The following is a 17,203-nucleotide window of genomic DNA, read 5'->3' as shown; positions in this document are numbered from 1 at the left end:
TTTTTGATATTGTGCTCCATGAGCTGTTTGTATATTTTGGAGATTAATCCTTTGTCTGTTTTTTCATTTGCAAATATTTTCTCCTATTCTGAGTGTTGTCTTTTCATCTTGTTCATGGTTTCCTTTGCTGTGCAAAAGCTTTTAAGTTTCATTAGGTCCCATTTGTTTATTTTTATTTTCATTACTCTAGGAGGTGGGTCAAAAAAGATCTTGCTGTGGTTTGTGTCAGAGTGTGTTTTTCCTGTTTTCCTCTAGGAGTTTTATAGTGTCTGGCCTTACATTTATGTCTTTAATCCATTTTGAGTTTATTTTTGTGTATGGTGTTAGGTAGTGTTCTAATTTCATTCTTTTACATGTAGCTCTCCAGTTTTCCCAGCTCCACTGATTGAAGAGGCTATCTTTTCTCCATTTTATGTTCTTGCCTCCTTTTTACATCTATGTAAGTTAGGTGACTGTATGTGTGTGGGTTTATCTCTGGGCTTTCTATCCTGTTCCATTGATCTATATTTCTGTTTTTTGTGCCAGTTCTATACTGTCTTGATTACTGTAGCTTTGTAGTATAGTATGAAGTCAGGAAGCCTGATTCCTCCAGCTCCATTTTTCTTTCTCAAGATTGCTTTTACTATTCGGGGTATTTTGTGTTTCCATACAAATTGTAAAACTTTTTGTTTTAATTCTGTGAAGAGTGCCATTGGTAGTTTGATAGGGATTGCATTGAAACTGTAGTTTGCTTTGGGTAGTATAGTCATTTTCACAATATTCATTCTTCCAATCCAAGAACATGGTATATTTCTCCATCTGTTTATGTCATCTTTGATTTCTTTCATCAGCGTTTTATAGTTTTCTGAGTACAAGTCTTTTGCCTCCTTAAGTAGCTTTATTCCTAGGTATTTTTTTCTTTTTGTTGCGATGGTAAATGGGATTGTTTCCTTAATTTCCTTTTCTGGTTTTTCATTGTTGGTGTATAGGAATATCAGAGATTTCTGTGCATTAATTTTGTATCCTGCAACCTTACCAAATTCATTGATTAGTTCTAGTAGTTTTCTGGTGGCATCTTTAGGATTTTCTATGTATATTATCATGTCATCTGCAAACAGTGACAATTTTATTTCTTCTTTTCCAACTTGGATTCCTTTTATTTCTTTTTCATCTCTGACTGCTGTGGCAAGGACTTCTAAGACTATGTTGAATATGAGTGCTGAGAATGGACATCCTTGTTTTGTTCCTAATCTTAGTGGAAATGTTTCATTTATTCACCACTGAGTATGATGTTTGCTGTGGTTTTGTCATATATGGCCTTTATTATGTTGAGATAGGTTCCCTCTATGCCCACTTTCTGGAGACTTTTTCTCATAAATGGGTGTTGAATTTTGTCAAAAGCTTTTTCTGCATCTATTGAGATAATCATAGGTTTTTAAAAAAATTTGCTAATATGGTGTATCACATTGATTGTTCAGTGTATGTTGAAGAATCCTTGAATCCCTGGGATAAATCCCACTTGACCACGGTGTATGTTCCTTTTAATATGTTGTTGGTTTCTTTTAGCTAGTATTTTGTTCAGGATTTTTACATCTATTTTCATCAGTGATATTGGTCTATAATTTTCTTTTTTTGTGATATCTTTTTCTGGTTTTCCTATCAGGGTGATGGTGGCTTCGTAGAATGAATTTGGGAGTGTTCCTCCCTCTGCAATTTTTTGGAAGAGTGTGAGAAGGATGAGTGTTAGCTCTTCTCTAAAAGTTTGATAGAATTCACCTGTGAAGCCCACTGGTCCTGGACTGTTGTTTGTTGGACGATTTTTAGTTACAGTTTCAATTTCATTACTTGTGATAGGTCTGTTTATATTTTCAAATTCTTCCTGCTTCAGTTTTGGAAAAGGGTATCTTTCCAAAAATTTGTCCATTTCTTCACGGTTGTCCCTTTTTTTGGCGTATAGTTGTTTGTAGTAGTCTCTTATAATCCTGTGTATTTCTGCAGTGTCAGTTGTGTTTTCTCCCTTTTCATTTCTCATTTTATTGATGTATGTTCTCTCCCTTTTTTCTTGATAAGTCTGGCTATGGGTTTATCAATTTTGTTTATCTTCTAAAAGAACCAGCTTTTAGTTTTATTGATCTTTGCTGTTGTTTTCTTCATTTCTATATCATTTATTTGTGCTCTGATATTTATGATTTCTTTCCTGCTACTGACTTTGGGTTTTCTTTGTTCTTTCTCTGATTGCTTTAGGTGTAGTGTTAGATTGTTTATTAGAGATTTTTCTTGTTTCTTGAGGTGAGATTGAATTGCTATAAATTCCCCTCTTAGAACTGCTTTTGCTGCATCCCATAGGTTTTGGGTTGTCGTGTTTTCATTGTCTTTTATTTCTATATATTTTTAAATTTCTTCTTTGATTTCTTTAGTGATCTCTTGGTTATTTAGTAGCGCACTGTTTAACCTCCATGCAGTTGTGTTTTTTACAGTTTTTTTCCTGTAATTAATTTCCAGTCTCATAGCATTGTGGTCAGAAAAGATGATTGATTTGATTTCAATTTTCTTAAATTGTCTGACACTTGTTTTGTGATCCAAGGTGTGATCTATCCTGGAGAGTGTTCCATTTGCACTTGAGAAGTAAGTGTATTCTGCCACTTTCAGGTGGAATGTTCTGTAAGTATCAATTAAATCTCTCTGGTGTATTATGTCATTTCAAGCTTGTGTTTCCTTATTTATTTTCTGTTTGGATGATCTGTTTATTGGTGTAAGTGGGGTTTTAAAGTCCCCTACTATTATTGTGTTACTGTCTATTTCCCCTTTCATGGTTGTTAGCATTTGCCTTATATTTGAGGTGCTCCTTTGCTGGGTGAATAAACATTTATAACTGTTATATTTTCTTCTTATATTGATCCCTTGATCATTATGTAGTATCCTTCATTATATCTTGTAACAGTCTTCATTTTAAAGTCTATTTTATCTGCTACGAGTATTGCTACTCCAGTTTTCTTCTGATCTCCATTTGCATAGAGTATATTTTTCTATCCCTTCACTTTCAGTCTGTATGTGTCCCTAGGTCTGATGTGGGTCTCTTGTAGACAGCATGTATACAGGTCTTGTTTTGTATCCGTTCACCCAGTCTGTGTCTTTTGGTTGGGGCATTTAATCCATTTACATTGAAGGCTATTATCGATATATATGTTCCTTTTACCATTTTCTTAATTGTTTTGAGTTTGTTTTTGTGGGTCTTTTTCTTCCCTTGTGTTTCCTCCCAGGGAATTTCCATTAGCATTTGTTGTAAAGCTGGTTTGGTAGTGCTGAATTCTGTTAGCTTTTGCTTGTCTGAAAAGCTTTTGATTTCTCCACTGAATCTGAATGAGATCCTTGCTGGGTAGAGTAATCTTGGTGGTAGGTTTTTCTCTTTCATCACTTTCAGTATATCCTGCTACTCTCTTCTGGCCTGCAGATTTTCTGCTGAAAAATCAGCTGATAATCTTATGGGGATTCCTTTGCATATTATTTTTTGTTTTTCCCTTGTTGCTTTTTTTTTTTTTTTAAGAATTTATTTATTTGTTTATTTATTGGCTGTGTTCGGTCTTCATTGCTGCCTGCGGGCTTTCTCTAGTTGTGGCAAGCAGGGGCAGCTCTTCATTGCAGTGCATGGGCTTCTCATTGTGGTGGCTTCTCTTGTTGGAGAGCATGGGCTCTAGGCGTGTGGGCTTCAGTAGTTGTGTCTCGCGGGCTCTAGAGCACAGGCTCAGTAGTTGTGGTGCATGGGCTAGTTACTCCGCAGCATGTGGGATTTTCCCAGACCAGGGCTCGAACCCATGTCCCTTGCATTGGCAGGCAGATTCTTAAGCACTGGGCCGCCAGGGAAGCCCCCCTTGTTACTTTTAATACTTTTTCTTTGAATTTAATTTTTGTTAGTTTGTTAATATGTGTCTTTGTATGTTTCTCCTAGGGTTTATCCTGTATGGAACTCTCTGCACTTCCTGGACATGGGTGAGTATTTTCTTCCCTGTGTTAGGGAAGTTTTCCACTATAATCTCTTCAGATATTTTCTCAGACCCATTCTTTTTCTCTTCTGCTTCTGGGTTCTCTATAATTCGAATGTTGGTGAGTGTGGCATTGTCCCAAAGGTCTCCAAGATTGTCATCAATTCTTTTCATTCTTTTTTCTTTATTCTGCTCCTCAGCAGTTATTTCCACCATTTTGTCTTCCAGCTCACTTACTCATTCTTCCACCTCAGTTATTCTGTTATTGATTCCTTCTAGTGTATTTTTCATTTCTGTTATTGTGTTTTCATCTCTGTTTTTTCTTTAGTTCTTCTAGCTCTTTGTTAAATATTTCTTGTATTTTCTTAGTCTGTGCCTCCATTCTATTTCCAAGATTCTGGATCACCTTTACTATCATTACTCTGAATTCTTTTTCAGGTAGATTACCTGTTTCCTCTTCATTTATTTGGTCTTCTAGGTTTTTACCTTGCTCCTTCATCTGTGACATATTTTTGCCATCTCATTTTTTTTTTTTTTTTTTTTAATGAGTGGGATTGTGTTCCTGTCTTACTGGTTGTTTGGCCTGAGGCTTCAAACACTGGAGTTTGTAGGCTGTTGGGTAGAGCTGAGTCTTGGTGCCGAGGTGAGGACCTCCGGGAGACCTCACTATGATGAATATTCCCGGTTTGCTTGGGGGCTCCTCCCATCTCCTTGGGCATCAAGGTCCCCCACCAGCATCCAGAAGGCCCCCTACTTGTGGGCAGATGCGAGCTCCACATCCAATTTCTTTATACATTTTGATTTTTCACAAAAGATCATTCATTATACAAAAGCATTAAAAATACACTAGGCATTTTTGTCAGCATCCTCCCCCAAACCTGGGTAATATTTAATTTTCAAATTAAATATTTTACTTATCAATTAAACTGAAGAATATTTTTTACCTTATTATCACCATACTTACCAGCTACCCACTAGTTCTTCCAAGTTAAATTTTAATCAACCAAGAAATTTTAGTGAGCTACAGATTTCACCTAATTATTATTCTTTATTCCTTATTATTTTTCAGAAATATGGTCATACTATTATCATATCATCAAGTAGAACAATATGGTTATCTCATCTTAAATATATATATTTAAATATATATATGTATTTAATTTTTAATGTCTTTTTTATTCCTAAGTATAAGGAGACCACCTAATTTAACCAATATTTAAATTGCTTCTATAAATAGAAAGCTACATATTATGCTATCATTTTATTCTGACTTATACTGTAGGATCCACAGCTATGTTTTATTTAAATGTGGTAGAAGTATTCTTTTTTAGTGGAATTCAGTTTAAAAAATCAGGATGATTGTAATGCATATTTCTGCCTTTTAAACTTTAAGCACCCATATTTTGAACACCATTTATTTATGACTAGCTTGTTCAAACACAAGACAAGCCCAGTTCATATGGGCCATTTTCTAGGATCTGTGAACATGCCATGGCCTGCTTTCATATTTTTCTTATAAGAAAAAAACAATAACTTTAAGTCAAATTTTTGCTTAGGACACTTTTATTTCAGAGAAACTCATTTTTAAAAAGTCTTTCCCCATTTTCTCTTTCAAAAAATTCCTTCATTTTCAGTTATGTGGATGGTGAAATGTTTGTGGTTTAAATGCAAATATTGTAGCTCAAATTCAAACACTGTGACTGCTTTTGCAGTGGATGGCAAAACAAAAACAAAACAAAACAAAACACACATACACGTTATTTAACGCTTATAAATGAGTTCCAGTCTAAGGCACTTCTGGGTTCAAGTTCTTTGAGGTGTCCATTTACACATAAGTAGACCTCATATTTTAATATTCTCTAAATTGAACATGACCATAAAATACTAATCTTTCTAAATGTCCCTTTGCTTTGTGTGCAATCACCATTTTCTTTTTAGTTTCTTTTATTTAAAAATTAGACAAAAACAAAGAGAAACTAAAACTTACAATTTTTGAATCTTCTCTTTCCTTCATCTCCCTCCTGATGATTGTTTAATTAAATTTTTTATTGTTAAGCTTAGCATGAAGAGAAGTGTAAAAAGCATAAATAAGTAACCACAATGGTAAGTTTGTGATAACTAAGAGATCAAGGAAGGGACTTTCCCGCTGAAGGGACCTCAGAAGCCTTCTTAGGCCACTTCCCTCCTCCACTAAGGGAACCACAGTACCAATCTCTAAAGAAGAGTTTTGTTGGTCTTTGAATTTTTATGTGTCATTATTCATTCACTTCTTTCTCTTAATATTTGTGACCATAATCCATATTGTATAAGCATGATATAATTTGTTTTATTCTATATAGTATTTGATTATGCGAATATTTCACAATTTACTTGTCTTTCTACTGATGATGGACATTATCACTTTAGAGTTTTGCTGTATTACGAACAGCACTCTTTATATAAGATTAGCTAGTTCAGACAAAAGATAAACCTAATTCTAGCACAATGTAATTTGGAGAATAGATACTTGTATTTCTATTAAATAAATGCCCAAGCATGGAATTGCAGGGTCATAGGGTATGTGCTCTTTATAGCCTTAGGAGATAGGATAGTATAAAAGAGTTCCAGAGCAGACATAGGTATTCTCACCCAACAGCAGTGTATGCTATTTACTCTCCATTTTGGTCACTTCTTCTTTTCTTTCTTTCTTTCTCTCTTTCTCCTTTTCTTCCTTTTTTTTTTTTTTTAACAGATGTATTCAGGTACAATTGATGACAATAAACTCGTGTGCGGGAGGGGGCGGATGTACAATTTGATGAGTTTTGGCACACACATATGCTCACGAAACCATTTCAAAATCAAAAATAGCAAACATTTTCATTAACCCAAATGCTTCCTTTTGTCCCTTTTAAATTTTTCCCTCCTTCCACCCCCATCCTTGGATAGCTTCTGATCTGCTTTTTGTCACTACAGATTGTATTTTTGTATTTTGTATATTTGGTTATTTCTTCTGTGAGCTATCATTTGCTCATTTTTCTATCATTATCTGTCTTTTCTCTCATTGCTTTGTAAAGATTCTGTATGTTTTTAATATTTGCCTTTTGTCAAATGCGTGTGTTACAGTAGTTCCCGACCAAGGTAACATCTGCTTTTATATTTGTTATGGGTATTCTCTTTCTTTCAGGGTATATGTTGATATGACATTGGGTTGATTATTAGCTACAACATTATATTCCAGGTATTAAGGCTGAAACATTTTAATTTTTGGTAAACATTCTGTAAGCTAACTTGATAATACAAAATCAAAGGATACACCACTTTTTTTTTTTTTTTAATTTATTTTTGGCTACGTTGGGTCTTTGTTGCTGCCCGCGGGCTTTCTCTAGTTGTGGCGAGTGGGGGCTACTCTTCGTTGCAGTGCGTGGGCTTCTCATTGCGGTGGCTTCTCTTGTTGTGGAGCATGGGCTCTAGGTGTGTGGGCTCAGTAGCTGTGGCTTGTGGGCTCTAGAGCGCAGGCTCAGTAGTTGTGGTACACGGGCTTAGTTGCTCCGCGGCATGCGGGATCTTCCCGGACCAGGGCTCGAACCTGTATCTCCTGCATTAAGCAGGCAGATTCTTAACCACTGCACCACCAGGGAACCCTGATACACCACTTTTGAGCCACAAGCTTTATTAAGATCTAATAAAAAAAAAAAGAAGGCATTAGTTCATCTACTTTTTCTAGTATGCCACATAAAAAGCCTTTTCCTTCAGTGGAATTGAATTCACCCTTTAAATATCATACTGACAATTATTTTTTTTAGAGACAGATTTATCATGATGCATACATTTTAGGACCTCACACTTATATGTGCCCTTTCCAAGGTCCAAATATTTATTTATATCTTTATAAATACATTTTAAATTTTATTTCTCTTAAAAAGTGCCTCCATATATGTAAGCTTCAGGCGTGAGAAAACCTGGGAGTGATGCATATCATCTTATGACATCTCTAGTTGCTTTTCCCCCACAAATAGTAGTAAAAACCAAAACTATCTACATGCTTAAACCCTTCACTACTCATGAACTTACTATAACACAGCAGGTAAGGTAGTGAGAGCCGAGTCATTAATTGACTGATGGCATACACTAGAGCTTTCTAATGAGGGAAATAGTAAGTAGAAATGGCCATAATTAGTTCTAGTAATGAAAATTAATACATTTCAAGTCAGCTAAATCACAAGCACTATTACATTTCACCAAATGTATAAACTTCCAGAATATGGAGAGTTTTAATATTTTTCCCCACTGAGCAGTTTTGATAAATCATGTGTCTTGAATGGGAACGTGTATCTTTCTGACTTCTGCAACATTTCAGACTATAGGTATTTAGAGAAATTTAATGAATTAAGCTGTTCATAATTAAGTGTTCAACCTACAGGGATTTTCTAATCGGTTCCATATATCTTAAGAACAGATCGCCCATTGGAAATAATTGTAACCTGAATTAATAGCCAATATTACATAAACCCTTATACGTGAAAGTAAAATCCTTGAGAAGCAATATTATAACTAAATTTGCACTGTTCAAGAGCAGCAAAAAAATCCATTCACCTTTCTGAGTGGAACACAAGAATTCTTTCCAAGAACTGCTTAATGTGACACATTCATATAATTAATATTTTATAAAGGAAATTTCACAGTAGACACTTGAGGCTATGCAGTTTCATTATCTCTGGATACAATATACCGCATTCTCTGCTTATTACTTTAAATTTTAGGTCTTGTTGTAGTGCAGAATATTACCTTGAAGCAAGAAACAGTTGTATACCAATTACATAAATCTTAAATCCCCATGATCAACCACTTTCTGGTTTTGATTTTGTTTTCTTATTTTATTTTCTAAAGCTTTGGTCACACTGGCATTTGTCTCTCCCTTCTGAAGGTCTGTTGGTCTCACTGTCATGACTTTTCTCACTTCTGGCTCCTTTCTTTCCATTCCCCTTGTTTATCTCTTTATCAACTAACACCCCTAACTTGTGGCTCTGTCCACGTCTCTTTTATTTGTTTTTCACAATATTCACTGATATTTCCCTGATGTATCAACTTCCTCTATTCTTGAGGACAAAGCAACAGCAGTGGCATCATGTGTTGTATTCTTACATTTTTCAAACCTAAACCGTCCACGATCTGAATTCAGCTTGCCTTTCAAAAATTATCTTCCATTGCTGCTGCCCGTAATCCTGTAGTCACTAAGTATCTCTGGCATGTTTGATGAATTCTAAGATTTTCACTTATACAAATGTTAATTAATTCACTGTTAGGATTCTGTTCTTTTACTGGAATCCTTTAAGGTCTGGCTTATCCCCCACCTCCTTCTTGATCTCTACCCCAGTTATCCTAGCTCTGAGGGAGGGCTTCCCTATAACTACTATAGCACTTTTAAAGATAAAAATAATAGTCCAGTTTGTGTCTTAAAGTCTGTGTCTAATTCTAGCAATTAAAAATAATCCACTCAAACAATAAAATAAATATTGTTTAAAAAATTGTTCTGTGTATAACAATCAACAATGTATGGAAAGTGGTACTTGGCTCAGGGTGTTGGTAAAGGGATGAGTTTAATTTTTTAACTTCTTCTCATTGTAGGTTAAGAGATGCTGGGGTTAATATCAAACCTCACAAATAGATAACAGTGAGAAAAGCCAAAAAGATAAATCTCGGTTACATACTAAATAAGTTCCAAGGGCAAAGCAGAAAAACCTAGATCAGTGCACAAATCTAAAAAGCAGAGTAAAACTGCAGGCAACACTCGAGGTCAGGAAAAGATAGGATTGGTTAAGCTTGATGAAGTGTAGGGATGAACCTAGGAGGAGACTGGCACTCTTGTGATATAGAAGGGTTTATCGCATTTGCTACATAGTTCTTTGAGGTATTAGAAGTACCTAACATTAGAAGTACTAGTTGGATGCATTTCTCCAGGCATAAAGAACAGATGCTAGCAGAACATACATATGCAAACATTAGCATAAAATAATTATTGATATAAAAACATATGCAACTAAACATAGTTCACACTTTTGCAAATTAAATGTGAGACATTATAATTTCCAGAAAATCTCCCTAGCAACTTCTGTTTGCTTTTGACAAGACAGAAAACTTAAGAAGCCCTCTCAAGTCTCTGTTGAAGGCAAGATGAATTCCAGACCAGCTATAATCATAAAATGTCCCCCCAACATATTCAGAAAGAAGAGTAACTTATCAAGAATCACATGCCAACTCCTATGCTAAATAACTTCACATTTATTTCATTATTTAATACACAGAAAACATCATGATATATTGTAGAGAACAGTCGCTCATTCCACAAAATGTTTTTCATATATAATTATTCAAATACAATAATGATAATTATATTCCTTGTGGTAGTATATTTTTTTGGGGGGGGAGAAACTGCCTTTAATGACATCTGGAATGGCAGAGGACCCTTTCCCAAGAGAAACAACCATAATCAGTGGAAATTATTTTTAAAAAACAAAACACGTAAAGCCTCTGAATATTGCCCTAAAGACATACAAGTGAAGAAGAATGTTTTACAGAAAAAAATAAATTCGCTAAATACTGGTAAGAATATCCAGAGACTGTGGCACTTGAGCCGCTCAATATGACAGCATCACTACAGGTGGGTGTGGCCAAGATCGCAGGGCTCTCCCTCCCTCCAGTTCCCAGCCTCGGGCTATAGTATCTCTCCAGGAGATGGAGGACATCAGGGTTGCCTGTCCTCCTCAGCTCTGTGCTGCAGGAGCTCTCTTACAGGCAGTAGACAGGGAGAGATCTGGGGCTCCCTTTCCCCATCTATCCCCAATTCCTATGGTGGAGTTTCTATTCCAGGGACTGCAGCCTCAGAATAGAGTCCTGACATCCCTGCTTAACATTATTCACAGGGTAAAGGTTTTATGCCCTAGAGGCAAACTCAGAGGATCATGAGCTACTGCCCTTGCCCAGAGCCCTGCTTGTACAGGACAGGTTTCCTTCTGAGGTCAGGCCACTGTCTCTGCCCTTATCCCAACTGCACAGCAGTGGTGCAGGAGATTGACCTAAGGGGAGAGGAAGGCAGTAAGAAGTAAGAGCTGTGAGACTCTCCCCAAGGGGACAGGCTGAATTTGGAACAGAGCGTGGGGAAGTTTAAGCATCAGGGCACTTGAAAACAGTGGAAATTTGGGTAGGAAACATTAAGAAGAGTCTGGTAGCAACAGACTAGAGCAACAGTCTAATCTTCGACCAACTCATATTTTAACAGAGAGAATCAGGCAGAAAGACAGCTGAGGGGAGCCTCCTTGGGGCCAGATTAAACCTCACAATAAATGACCTTAAAGACGATTCCATTTTTTAAAAATAAACATTTTGCCCCTCCCTCCCTTCCTGTCTAGCTTTTTTCTACTTTAAATGTAAAAACCACCTTGGTACAGCAGAGACACACACGCAGGGCAGGTGGAAGGGCTGCATGTAAGGACTTGCCTTGGCTGCTGCCACTCTGTAACTTAATAGTTGTAAACCTCAACTGAAGAGGTTTGACTGAGGCAGTAAATCAGGCCCTCCAGAGTCACTGGCTGGGAAGGTTCCAGAACCTCCGGCTGGTTCAGATCTCGTAATGCCCCGGGGGCTGAGCTCACAGCAGTGGTGCAGTAGGGGCCCCTGAGCAGTGATAGTGAACACTGAGCCACGTGCTGAGTGGTGCCAACCTGGGCACTGATTGGCTCACCCTGCCCATCAGTGTACTGGGTGGGGCAGATGCAACTGATGTAAGCTGTGTTCACAACAAAATACTAGAATAGTCAACTCATCAGCATATAGAAAGTATTATACACCATAACAAAATCGGGGTTATCCCAGGAATGCAATGAAATAAATGTGATACGTCATATTAATTGAATAAATAAAAACAACTACATGATAATCTCAATAGATGCAGAAAAAAATTTTGACAAATTTAAACACCCTTTTATGACAAAAATACTCAGTAAATTAGGAGTAAATGGAAACTTTCTCAACATGATAAAAAGATATCTATGAAAATACCACAGCTAACATTATAGTTAAAGGTGAGAGAAGAAAACTGAACACTTTGAAAGCAAGAAACAGACAGATAAAGGCAAGACATTTGACCCTTACAAGGTGCTCTTACATTGAAATTAAAGCACTAAGAGTAGCTGATACAAAAAATGCATAATTGGCATCTACATGCTCACATAGTTTCTTTTATCAGCTGTACAAACTGTTTGTGAAATGCCTTGGCCAAATAAATTATGCATATTAATCCACATTAAATAAAATGTGTATGTGTAAGTTTTCTGAGAAAAGTAAAATTGTGTAAAATATAAATATAATTATTTTAATATTCATATAGGCTGTATACATATGCATTTATGGTTATTTTTAATTTCAGAGTACAATGTTTTCCATACCTAACCAGTTCTCGCTATAAGAACTAGTTACTTGACATATTATAGGCAGTAATGACTAGTAGTAATGGTATAGCATTGAAGATGATATAAGACTCTCTTAAGAAAATTTACAAACATCAAAGTTTGATAGAAATATTACTATGTATTTTTAAAATAAAAAAACTTACACATGGATCGTGTGAGTATAAATATCCATGTTGATTCCATGTTGATTCTGTTGGAGAAATTATCACTGTTCTACTTAAGAAATATAAGTATATTGCTAGAACCATGTTCTTCTCTAGGAAGAAAAGGAGAATGATTTGTTAATAGGTGGGGGGTCATTTTCCCTGATATTTATTAATAAAGCTTTTCTCTAAAGTAATGAATTAAGAATCTGAGACTATTTCATAGTAAACGTCTTTGTTATCAGCTTCAAAGCAAACTGTATATGGTAGCCCAGTTGAAAGATTTCTCTAATTCTATATATGTGGCTTTTACACCCCTAGTTTTCCCCTGAATTTGTTTTTCCTTGAGTATCAAGCTTCTTGAATCTTGTACTATTGAGAATATTTCTTACTAAAGTAATTATAATAATTACTAATTTGATAAAAACTATACATGTTTTAGGATGCTAAGTTAAGAATTATTGTATATCATTAGTTTATTCAATATAATTAATTGTATTTGCATAAATACAAAAAAGTTAAAATGAGAAAAACATAATTGGAAAGCATTAAGTGTAGCTGTGTATTTAATGCAAGGGTTTTTTTATGGCTATTTCTAGTCTAAGTGGGAAATAGTATATAAAAAATACCACCTGTGCATACAAAAGAATTTTAATAATTAAATGACATTTTCCATATATTTGCAAGTGATTTTTTCTGGTTTTCTAAAATATATTAAGATAACCCAAAATTATGAAATTATAATCCAAGCTCCATAGCCCAAGATATGAGCATGTTATGTTTTTAAGTGGAACAAGAATACCTATTTGTTTTAGTTTATGCTCAAAGTATTATTTTTTGCTCTGGTTTATGCTCTAATTCTAACACTTGAGTCATATTAATTATAGGTTTGCTAGATCTAATTTTACAAGAAAAAGTATAATTAAAATCAGTATTTTCCTCCAGTTTTCTTGTTTTTTTCTTTTTTACACATATATGAAGTTATTAGACAGTTACAATCTGAGTGTGGGCTGGGTATCAGTAATATCATTGCATCAATGCTGAACTTCCAGCGGAATTCTCTGGTGGTCCAGTGGTTAGGAGTCTGTGCTTTCACTGCCGTGGGCCTGGGTTCGATTGTGGTGGGGAACTAAGATCCTGTGACGGTGGGGGCGGGGTCTGGTCCTCAGCTGGTCCCAGCAGCATCTGGTTATATGGGCTCCAGCAGAACTTAAAGGGCCATCAAGGACCCTCCCAAGACAACACTCAGGGACCCTTCCCAGCCAGTAGGAAGGTCACACCTAGCCCTGGAGCAAGCAGGTTGTTGAGTCAGTGTGTGGGAGGGTCCCAGATCTTATCAGCAGCCCAGGAGGGTACCAGCTTAGCCAGTGGAGAGAGGTGCAGCTGTGAGGACCTCTTAGAATCATCCTTCACTGGTTTCAAGACTTAAGGAAGCTCAGGTTCTTCATGTCTCATCACAGAAAGAATTCAGTGTGAGACAAAGTAATGAATAAGAAGTGGATTTATTTAGAGAGAAACACACTCCACAGAGTGTGGGCCATCTCAGAAGGTGAGAAAGGCCTCTTATGTTGTTTTCAATGTATAGAATATGGATTGTTATAGACTGAATGTGTATGTTCCCCTGAAAATTCATATGTTGAAACTCTACCCCCCATGTAATGGAATGAGGAGGTGGGACTTGTGGGAGATAACTAGGATTAGATGAGGTAGTGAGGGTGGAACCCTCATGAATGTGATTATTGCCCTTATAAGAGTCAGGAGAGAGCCTGATTCTTCTCTCTTCTCTCTACCATGTGAAGGTACAAGAAGTCATCAATTTGCATTCTGGAAGAGGGTCCTCACCAGAATCTGACCATGCTGGCAGCTCAGTATCCAATTTCCAGCCCCCCAAAATGCGAGATATAAATTCCATTGTTTATAAACCACTCAGTCTACATATATTTTATAGTACTGTGAACTGACTGAAATAGTGCCTTTCAAAAATAATACTCTTGTAAAGTCCTCAAGTAGAGGGTTAACAATTCAGTTCTAAGTATTTAAATTTCTCTTTAAATTGTATTTTTTCTGGCTCCACCACTTAGTTATCGTGTGACCTTGGTCAAATTATGTTTCCCATTCCTCAGTCACCTCATTTAGACACTATTTTAGACCAACGACAGTTTCAGAGCTTGGATTATGGAGCCTGACTGCTGCACAAGTACCTAAGAACTCACAGTTAACTTGAATAATTTGAGTATGTGCATGTGTGTGTGAGTGTGTGGGTTACTCATCAGCTTGGGCAGTTTTGGGGTATTTGTGAGACACACACTTAGAAAAGTTTGTCTTCTATACAAAAGATTACATTAATAACCATGTTTTTGGTATGTTTGTTTTAAGTTCCTTGAAATGCTCTTGTGATCTCAGCTGACATTTTTGCTAGAGTTAAATTGTAGAACAATTATGTGACAGAATAAACTCATGCTTCAATAACTAAAACTTACAGGTTTGCTTAAATGGAAATTTAGAAATCTATAGGAATTTAAATACTAATTTTGTGAAAAGACAGCTTTTATTGGAGCACATTCATCTACTTGCATTTTTTTTTTAGCAGACTTTTCAGTTCTGGAGGACTTTTATTTATCTATGTGCATTCAATACATTGTGTGTTTAGTATCAGTAAAGTTTTCTTCAAACCGACTGTCAGGTGATATGAATTTCAAAGAACTCAACTTTCAATATGTCAATCACAGTAATAAAGAAAAGCAAAATTCTTCAAAACTGGGAAGCATCACAGTGGTATGTTCAAGGTATTAACACTGAGACTAGGTTTATTTGTTAATTTTATTCTGTCTATTACCTTTGTCATTGCTTACCTAACCATTGGGACCCAATATAAAAGACATTTTTCAAATATATGGTTGATGGGTAGTTAGATCATTTACAACAGTAGCTGATAGGCCAAGAAGTAACGTGGTAAAAGAACACTCATTTTCAGAAATTGCTGTAGCATAATGATGTTGCTGTAGTATCCCAAAGTGTAAGAAAACTTTTGCTATGATTAGCATTCCATATCATTTTCAATGCATGATGACACAAGTTTTTCGGAATATGCTTGGTAAGGAGAATTTCAGATTTTTAACTCAACTTTTAAGTTTTTACAAGTTGAATAAACATTTAAAAAATGATCCTAAATAATTTTGTCTGATAATAGGGTATTGTCTGATGTCTTCAGGCAAATTTGATTAGCAGTTGCTTCATGCTGATCTTGATAAATCATCACATTCAAAGCAGATGTGCTTTTCAATAATCCTAAATTTAAATTCTTTCGGTTCTTTTTTTCCTCCTAAAGTGTGTATGCTCTTCAAAAGCATTCAATTTCATATCAACAAAAATATTTAAATGCATAAGTTAAAGAGTGTTCCTTTTAAATAAGCATTCTAAACTACTATGAGGCTAATTTTGAATGAGAAATGCTGCACTTTTGAAGAATAGCTATATCATTAATCTGTAATCAGCCATTGACATATTCATTTGTTCAAGAGACCAGCTGTTGGTAGGACAATTTTCATAAAATTAAGAAATCAATGTTATAACCATATGCAGTGTTTGATTTGATGAAGAGTAGCATTAGTAATAAAACTAGAGTGTAGTACTTCATAAAGAGATGACATTCATATAACCTTAACCCTTTACACAAATAAATCTGAAATTAAAAATGTTTTATACTTAGAAATAATTTTTTTCACCTTCCAACATATGTTCTGAAAGTTCTTTATGTTTTGTAGAGAAGTGATATCAGAAAAATGTAACTCCAAAGACAAAAAAGTGAGCTAATAAATATGTCCTTAGTATGAATATCTGTGACTAGGTTAAAATAAATCCAGCAATAATTTATACATAAAATTCCATATATAGGTCATTTTGAGATAAGATAATTACCATAATAAAAATGTTTTGATACAAAACAATCTAATGATTTGAGTATGTATTCTGAATTCTATTCATACAATTTAATTCATGCAAACTAAAGGTAAATTGTTTAAATCAAAAGAAAAATAATTTATAAATAGAGATTATTTTGAAAATCAAATGAGTCAACACAGGGTGATAAATTATGTGTGATCTATAGTTATAGAAAGTAAACACAAATAATACACAAAATGACCTTTATTGTCTAGTTTTAATAACTTCTTTGAAGAAATTATAATCAGAGGACTTCTAAAAGAATCAATTGTATACATATAATTTAATAAGAAATATGAATACATGTGCACTCATATATCAAAAGGTTTGAAATTCGGTTCTTTAATTCAAGCAAGTAGGAAAAATGTGATCACAAAATTATGATATAATTAGAATAATTGAATTACTTTGCTAGCTTAAAAAAAAAGAGCTCTACAAATGTTGAGTATTTGATTTAAAGTCAATTCTTTATGGAAAGAAAACCCTGTTCTAACAGCTTATATGTTGAATAACAAAGGAAACATCTTCAATTTAGGTTTCTAAATTGGTTTTCACAGTTCTTCACTAAAATATGTAATTGAAACACTTTAACACTTTGCATGTATAAAGATGCACAAAACGTCAAATAAAATGACCATAAGCCTGCCTTGTTGTGCCTGTCCACGGCCTCTATCTCCACCAAATACAACTTTATTAATGAGACCACTAGCTGAGG

This window comes from Tursiops truncatus, chromosome 1 (genome assembly GCF_011762595.2).
Source record: "Tursiops truncatus isolate mTurTru1 chromosome 1, mTurTru1.mat.Y, whole genome shotgun sequence".
NCBI classification, from domain to species: domain Eukaryota; kingdom Metazoa; phylum Chordata; class Mammalia; order Artiodactyla; family Delphinidae; genus Tursiops; species Tursiops truncatus.
The sequence above is the reverse complement of the archived record's forward strand: the minus strand, read 5'-3'. Positions refer to the sequence as shown.